We start from the raw sequence: 9,592 nt of genomic DNA, 5'->3' as shown, positions 1-9,592 counted from the left end.
TTGATATGTTTATCTATTACCTATTTTTCTGACCGTCAGTCTATATTTATCTTGGATAGTTCAGGGTAAATCAACTACCACATTTTGGATACTAATTAATTTTATTAATTTAAATCGGTTCCATAGCAGTGCTATTTTCTATAGCCAATACAGAACAGAATAGCTTCCCAGGCTGTGACATTACCTTGTAGTCTGCCTTGTTCTGGTCAGTGAGATCCTATCATTACTAACTGATTGCAAACTGCGGTTTCAGGTGCTTGTGTTCTAACTGATTTGTTTTCAGAAGAAAATAATATTCTAATCATTGTTATGGAGTTTTATGTTTGCTGTAATTGCATTCTTTCCTTGATCAGGGAGAAAGATTAATTCAAAACTTGTTTTAACTGCATTTCATTAAACCATAACGGAATTTCATGGGGTTAAATTTGATAATTTTCCAATCTAAGTGTGTTTTAGTCTGATGCCAAGACTAATTCAATTGCTTCACTTCTAGATTCATAGGTTTCATAAAAAAGTTCATTTTATGTTAGCTTAGGGCTTTTCTGCCTACGGAGGATTATTGCATTTGTCACAAGGGTACACAGATTTGTTATAAGAAAAAACAAAATGATTTGTGAATTTTACAATTGAAATGACTATATTTAGAACACTTAATAATGGTACTTAGGAGACAAGAGTGTTTGTACATTCTTATGCTAATTTGCCAATTTGTTGTTGCTTTCTCTTAATTGCAGAAGGTGGCTTTAGCTCCGAGTTCTGTGCATGATTTATAGGACATTAAGACCTTCACTTTTATGGGTACTTTCCATATAAGTAGGACATTTTCTTGTGTACAAATGCTGTCATGGCACAGAAGGCACAACTGACCACTTTTTTATTTTTATTTTTATTTTTTATTGGCAAGCAGTTTTGTACAACAGATAGAGGTGATTGGGAAGGGGAACTTTTCCAGTGTGTTCCCACTGTTGGCAGGGGAGTTTAACTGTATTGCCATCACCATTTTGGTCACAGTGCTGAGAGAAAGCTCTGAATTTTAATAACTGCCCTGCTCAGTGAATTATAGCCCTGTCATATAGCAATTGTGATTAGCTAGCTTGAGCTACCCTGTCCTTCTGGTGGTCTAATAATGCTACTCCATGTAGGCCTGTGGGCAGCTTGGGTGCTGTACAAAGAGGAAAACGTAGTGATGAAGTGCTGTATTTTATTTATAGCCTCAGTTTGCTGAAGGAGCTTGTTTTGTGTTGGTTTTGTATGAAGGGAAAGCTCAGGTAACTCTAAATGATTTCCATTTTTGTCCTCTGGGTATTGGTGCTCAGTTCACTGCACCCTCTAATTTAAAAGATGGCTTAAGCTCTCAGATGAGAGCGATTGTGCCGGAACTTGGCGTGAAGCAGTTGTAGAACTGACTGAGAAGCGGAGAAACTATTGCTGCTGCTGCAGCTATTATTATTATTATTATTATTTGTTACTAAATATCTTAACACTTCCAGAGAGTAACGTTGGCCAAGTTAGGGCCTATAAAACTTCAACTTTGACAACTGCTGTGTTTATTATTCTAAAAGAATTACTGACTTTTGTCTTAAAAAAAACACTCCAAGTGAGCTTTATAGAATGCTCAGCTTAGCAGTAGCATGACCGCTCTTCATCTAAAGGAGACTTAAAGAGCTGCAGAATGTAGCGTTTTAGTCCATCTAGTGTTCCTTCCGTCTACCCTTAAGTGCATTTATTTATCACAGTATTGGCTAACTAACCAATGCTAGTTTAATGTCAGTTAGATGCCATTTATCTAACTCTACAGCATGTTGCGGTTATTAGGTAATTTGATGCTGGATGATAGCAATGTGAAATGAACAACAGGTATTTCATATCTGAAACTTGGGGCTGATCCACCTCATAGTGAGGCATTTCACAACGGCGTGGTGAATAGTCTAACAGTGGCATAGAGGTTTTGGCACAGATGTGTAGACAGAGGGGAGACATCTAGGTCAGTCAGAGTGGGAGAAATGTTTGCCAGATGTAAGGGATCATCCTTGTCTTGAGGCTGAGGGGTAATGCATACTGTTGAGACACCGAGGGAAACACAGCTTTACCTTCTTACAGCGCTCTGTGCTCAACTGACAGGAAGCTTACGAGGAGGCAGTTGCTATGGTTGACACTACAGGTGCAAGTGATAAACATGATGTGTGATGCCGATAATTTGTCAGCAGTCTTCCAATTCAAAGAGTGCTTAAGTGACTTAGTGAATTGGCTACATCTGAATTTGAGAGCAGTATGGTGTTAACTAATACACTGTGCCTGTGTTGGCAATTTGGGAAAACAATCTTTTTCTCATATCTTTTGGGTATTCGTCCCAGGATAAATGTGATTCTCTGGAATGTTTTGCAACTGAGAATCTCAAGGAAGAAAAATATGGTATAGTGGGTATATTGGTTAATTTTGATTATCAAATTAATTAGATTAAGAAATGCAGAGGGTGTTTCTGAAGGATACGTCTGTGTGTTTTCATGAGATGTTTACTCAAATAACTGACTGAAGTGAAAAGATTTCACCTGAATGTGGGCGACATCATCCCAGCATCTAGGCAGTCCTGGAAGAATGAATCAAACAAGAAAATGGGAAAAAGCAGATGAATTCCATCATCCATTTTTCAGTGATCCCTCGTCACCTGAGATGTGAGCAAGCAGTCTGTGCATGGCCTACAGAAGATGGCCCTCCTACCTGCCTGACCAGACATGATGAACTGTAATATTCTCAACCCAAGAGTTGAAATAAGTACCTGCCCCTTACATTATCTGTATTTGGGTAAAATGTAAGTATAAATATGAATTTTTTGAGTTAACAATGTCAGCATCAGGGACTGAGAGTTTAAGGACAGATGGAATCTGAAGGAAGCAGTTGAGGAGGAATTGGTTAGCACACACTAGGCAGGAACATGAAATGTCTACACACTTATACCTAGACACATTTCTAAGGATGTGTATTTGATTTCATGTCAAATATAGTTTTGAAGATTCAGTAATAAAAATAGATTATAAATGAAAAATATAAAGAAAATAAAATGTCAGTATAGGAAAAGATCTCAAAATTTGTGTATCTCCTCATGTTATCATTGTTCTTGTTATTTTATTATTTCTCTATGTCTCATTCAGTGGGATGAAATTTACCCCATTTAAATAAAAGACTGATAAGCAACTGCCAAGTGAATAACTTGTGTGAACATAATATACATGGATTGTACATGATATTCTAATCAAAGGGTTTTGCTTCCAAATGCACTCGGTAGACTAATTCATTTTATAAACATCTCAAAGTGTCTTTCATACACTTATGACTGTCAAATCATAGTTTCATATTTGCCAACTTATTCCTAGACACCAGAATGCAAAATGAATAGAGCTTTCAAAAATATCACAAGTGAGTAGAGATTACAAAAATTGATTGATGGACAACATGGTCTGCTGGCTATTGCTATTGAAGCCCTTCTCTTTGGATGGCACGATGCCCGCTAGTGAGGTCAGTGGGTATGTGAAGAGGGTCTGTCTTTTAATAAGGAACTAAACTTTGATCTCTCATTTTTGTTCACTGTCTGAGAAGTGGCAAAGGCCTCTTAGTAAAAATGAATGAAAATAATATCAGTTAATAGATAGGAATTGATAAATGGTAGAAAATACAGGCGTTAGTAAGAAAAAAATCTACTGAGTTCTTCATAGGCAAGAGGACAAGAAAAACAGACAAGTAATGCCACTGGTTCAGAAGACGCTGTAGAGGTGTGTGGCAGCGCAGAGCAATGCAAGTGCAGAGTGATTGCCTCTTCTGAGAAAGTTAGATGGAATTCGCAGACATTACTGCAATCAGGGTATGAGAAGAGAAGTGGCTAGCCACCTTTCCGGGTTGGAGAATTCACTTCAGTTAAAAGCAGACCATTCAGATCAGAACTCATAATTCTAAATCTGAGATATTCAGGTGTTGTCAGGGCTTAAACAGTCAGAGCTTTTAGGATCAGAGACTGAACATCAGGGAGGGCAAGGTTGGTACTAATCAGAGAGGCAAGCTCAATACCTGCTTACAGGGACTTCAGGCACTTTAGAAGGACAGGTACAGCTTTCAAGGAAGCTAAAGACAAAAATGGTCATCAAAATTTTGGAAAACACCACCACCACCAATCTGGTATTAGTAGGAAAGACAAAGAAGAATGTTGGGCAGTGATTGCAAAGTAGAGGCCTCAACCATAGTAATCATCACTCTCTAGGCCAAGCAAAAGAGACCTCCAAGTAAACTGCTTACTGCTGGTAATGAATGTCTATGAAAATGTAGGTTTAAGACATTTACCAAACTCTGAGTTCTAACTTTGCAAAGGATTTTCATTGCATCTTTTTCTGTATAATTCTTCTGAAACTGCTAAGAACAAAAGAAATTAAATCAGTTATTATTATTAGACCAATGAGGTTTTACAAAATTGTGACAGGCCTAAATACTAGTTAATGGCTACCCACAAGATAAAGAGGAGTTGAATAGAACATGATAATATGAGTGAAAACACGCATGCACGCACACACACACACACACACACACACACACACACACACGCCAAAAATGTTGCTAGAACATGCTTAAGATGCAACAAAATGTTGAGTGTTTTGACAGTCACATTCATCCATTGAAGGAAATATAAATTGGTGATCTTTAGATGATACCATATACAGAAAATGTTGCAAAGTACCCATGACCTCTTTTGTGAATATGGGCTCTATTAACTGAGAAATAATGCTCAGGATTCTGATCAGTGAGGGTTGGCTTTATAGAATAGCAAAGATTCACATATTAACATGTCCATTTCCAGCCTTCGGGATGGAAGACAGGTGTCAATATTTTACATTGAACATCAAATCCTGTGTATTTAACAACTCTGATTCTCTGGTGCAAACAGTAGACCCATGTTCTACAACTTCACATGGGTGTACTGACATTCAGGCAGAACACCCATATGCATAAATGTAAAAATAAACCAATCTTTATAAACAATCCATTAGACATTAAGTGGCAAGGACAATATAGAACTCAGCACACCCAATTGTATGTGTTTGTTTTTTACAGCAGCTTTGCTTGGTACTTATTAAATGATATTATGATAGAGAATTTATCTGGCACATCAAGAGTTTGAAGGAAAGCTCAGAAATAAAGATAGTGGCTTATCATATAGAACATCCTGGTCTAAATTTTTAGTTCCATATATTTCTAGTGAGACTTAGACTATACGCTATAACCTTTGTCTACAGAGATTGCAAAGATGACCAGGGAGACAAACATGAATTGTTTTAGACACTTTTTAGAAGCACTTGTATATTTTAATCATATAAATACATAAACTGTAACTGCCTAGATGCCATTATGCAGAGAGACAATCCAGATTGGAGGTCTCCTTTGGGTCCGTCCTCATGGAGCTCAGCGAATCCCATTGACCAGAAGGAATTGTGGGAGTCATAAGGATCTAGGACACAAAGAGTGCATGACCTGCAGAATCAGCTAAACAGAACTCAACAGGGGATCACAGAAACTGAGGTGGAAATGGTGAAGACTGCATGGGTCTGAGCAAGATCCTCTACATATAAGCTATGATTGTTGGCTTGGCATTTTTGAGGGGACTCCTGTCAGTGGGAATGTGTTATTTCTGATTCTTCTGCTTGCTTTTGTGATCTGTTTTTTCCTAGTTGGTTACCTTACCAAACCTTGTGCCTGGTGTTATTGTATCTTGTGCTATGCTCGGTGATGTCCTAGGAGGCCTACTCTTTTCTAGGAAAATACAGGTGTGACAGAGGAGTGGGGAGAATTTGGGGAAGAGAGAAGACAGCATATGAGGGGTAGTGAAAGGAAGGGAGAGGGGAAGCTGCCGTGGAGTCTGGATGTATTGTATGAGAGAGAAATTAATAAAAATTTTTAAATAGGAATTTTTTTTCAATTAAGTGTAAAGAAATTCAAAACTGTGAAAAAAGCATCATCTACTCTCATGGCCAGTGTCTTTGCTCAGAAACATGTCAGCAAGGTTTACAATGACTCCTCAATTTAACAGTCCTTTCTTCCCCTCCTGCACAAACACTCATCCATAAGTTTCCTTCCTGACTCTTATGACCACCTGACATCACCTTATTTATTTATTTGAAAACTCATTCTTTGTCCTGGATTTCATCTCCCAGGGGCGTCTTCACAATCATTCTCAGCAGTCAGGCATCCATCTGAGATTGTTAAGAAAATATATATGAAATGGTTAAAGAAATAGAAGAATAATTTAGACACAAGCAGGAAAGAGACTTCTTAATAGAGCTGCTGTTTGGAGTGGTGATTTAAGTGACAAAAAACCCATTTAATTAGTCTTCATTTATCTTTTAAGTATCTAGAGAAAAGAGGAAGAAACCTTCCAGTTGCCTAGAAAGAAAGAAAATATGGATTTTCCTTGTTACCATTAAATGAAAACTTCTTGACAAAGACTGCAGGAAATGCTGTATCAGAATGGAGATACTATAAGTATTTTGTAAATGAAATCACTCTGTCACATGGAGAACTCTGACAGATGGTGGCATAAATCATCCTTACAGCAGTCTTAGCTAGGAAATTTAATATAAACCTTTGTTGAAAATCAGTAAAATTCCAGACGCAAGGCCACAGTCTCCAGGGAACAATTAGCAGTTGCGCTGAAATCACAGAGACTTCAGCATAACCAACCCATAATATTCATTTCTGAGGCCCACTCCGGGTGGGAATATCAGCAACAGTCTGCTCAATTACAGGGTATTTGAGATTCTTGCATAACCAACTCATACTATTCATGTCTGGGGCCTACTCAGGGAGGGAAGTATCACCAGCAGTATGCTCAACCATAGGGAAATTTTCTAGACTGTCCGAATATAGGGACTGTTACTTTTTTAAAAAAAAATGTTGATCAAACCTTTTGGTTTCTGACTGATGTGCAACCCCTCATCCCCTTGTGCCTTCAGACACATTTCATGTGTTCACAATGAGACTGGCCTGTCAGAACTCTTTGTCCCATCTCAAGGTTCTTTTTCTAGATTTAACAAATTTCTTCATTCTTTCAATGCTGTACCCTGTTGAGTACTTGCATTCCAATGTGTTGATGTTTGCTTTTATTCTATGCTCTGTATGTCTGGAGTACATTCCAGGGACTTAAGTTTTGAGCCACTTTCCTTTCTATAATTTCACTGCTCCCCACTAAACACAACAATCATTATTACTTACACAGCATTGTGGGTCCTTAAACATTTATTTTGGACATTTATTTTCTGTGTGTGGGTATTTTACCCACATGCATGTCTTTGTATGGCAAGTACACAGTACCTGTGGAGGTCAGAAGAGAGCATCAGATTTATTGGGACTGGACTTACAGACAGTTGTGAGCCACTATGTGGGCATCAGGATGGAACCTGGATCTCCTAAAAAGCAATCAGTGTGCTTGACCTCCAACCCACTTTCAATCCTTTTTTGTGTTGGCTCAGGACTCTTTTATCATAAATAGTAGTGCGTGCATGTGTGCGTGCTTTTGTGTGTGTGTGTGTGTTGTGTGCGTGCGCACACGCGTGAGTGCGCATATCTGTGTATTCATGTATATGGAAACTATTTTGTCCATTAAGTCTAACTTCTTATTGGCTAACTCTTACATATTACTTTAACCCATCTCCATTAATCTGTGTATCACCACATACAGTGGCTTACCGGCTAAGTTTCAGCATGGCTGACTCTGGCAGTGGCTCCATGGCGTCTCTCTAACTCTGCCTTCTTCCTCCTATGCTACAGGCCAAGCCATTTCTTTATTCATTAACCAATAAAAGAAAAACATAGACAAAAGGAACTCTTACACCATTTTTATAGCACTAACAGGGATTCTCAACATTGAATGGAAGAGCGAGATAAAACTTTCTGATCTTAGATATCTACACATATAATTCTGAACAGTCTTCAACTGAAGACACTAAATCATGTGTTTATTTTTTTCTTAAATTGTCACCTTTCAAAACCACATGAAAATGATTCCATGGCTAGAGAAAAGAGCTTTGCATAATTATAGGAAACACATTTGTGACCGTCCTTGTCATTAACATCATAACACGCTTAACCATGGAGTTTTTCTAAATTAGTAGCAAAATGCAGGTCTTTCATGTAAAACAAATGCATTTGTCTGAACTTTCATAAAATCAGAGAATTTGAAAGTTGGGAGGGCTGTGCTCTTAATTTCTCAGGTAATAAAAGTGATAACCAGCAAGATTACCCCTCTTTACAAAGGCATTTTTTTCCATTCAAATCTGAACTCATTTCACTATGCATTTTGGGACTTAGTACATCTTGGACATGACTGGTATTGTGCTAAAAAAGTGAGTATAGAGCAAAAATAGCAAACACTGCATGGTGGTGTGTTTATCAAGGTCAGATATGTCTACATCTGTCACGGAAGTGAGCAGGAAGTAGAATCTTGTGTTGTGATTTTTCTCATGGTCTTTCTTAATTTTGGGTGTTTGCATTTCTTTTTTTCCCCTTATTTTTTTTATTGATTTTATTGAACTATGTTTTCTCTGCTCCCCTCCCTTCCACTCCTCACCCCTTCAACCATCTCCCATGGTGTCCATGCCCCCCAAAATACTCAGGAGATCTTGCCTTTTTCTACTTCCCATGTAGATTAGATTGATGTACATCCCTCTTAGGGTCCTCGTTGTTCAGGTTCTCTGAGATTGTTATTTGTAGGCTGGTCTTCTTTGCTTTATGTTTAAAAACCCTTATGAGTGAGTACATGTGATAATTGTCTTTCAGGGTCTGGGTTACCTCACTCAATATGATGCTTTCTAGCTTTATCCATTTGCCTGAAAATTTCAGATGTCATTATTTTTTATGCTGTGTAGTACTCCATTGTGTAAATGTACCACATTTTCCTTATCCATTCTTTGATCAAGGGGCTTTTAGGTTGTTTCCTGGTTCTGGCTATGACAAACAATGCTGCTATGAACATAGTTGAGCACATGTCCTTGGGTTACAGTTGAGCATCATTTGGATATATACCCAAAAGTGGGTTTTCTGTGTCTTGAGGACAGTTGTTTCTATTTTTTGGAGCAATCACCATATTGATATCCAAAGGGGCTGTACCAGCTTGCTCTCCCACCAGTAATGCAGGAGTGTTCCTTTTACCCCACAATCTCTCCAGCATAAGTTGTCATCTGTGTTTTTTATCTTGGCCATTCTTACAGGTGTAAGATGGAATCACAGAGTTGTTTTTGATTTGCATTTCTCTGATGGCTAAGGATGTTGAGCATTTCCTTAAGTGTCTTTCAGCCACTTTAGATTCTTCTGTTGAGAGTTCTCTGTTTATTTCTGTACTCCATTTTTATTTGATTATTCATTCTTTTGATGACCAATTTCTTGAGTTCTTTGTATATTTTGGAGATCAGACCTATATCTTATGTGGGGTTGGTGAAGATCTTTTTCAATTCTATAGGCTGCCATTTTGTCTTGTTGAACATGTTCTTTACTGATGCTCAGACTACTATACCTAGCAAAACTTTCAATCACCATAGAAGGAAAAAACAAGATATTCCAT

The sequence above is a fragment of the Arvicola amphibius genome, chromosome 5, assembly GCF_903992535.2.
Source record: "Arvicola amphibius chromosome 5, mArvAmp1.2, whole genome shotgun sequence".
Lineage (NCBI taxonomy): Eukaryota > Metazoa > Chordata > Mammalia > Rodentia > Cricetidae > Arvicola > Arvicola amphibius.
The sequence above is the reverse complement of the archived record's forward strand: the minus strand, read 5'-3'. Positions refer to the sequence as shown.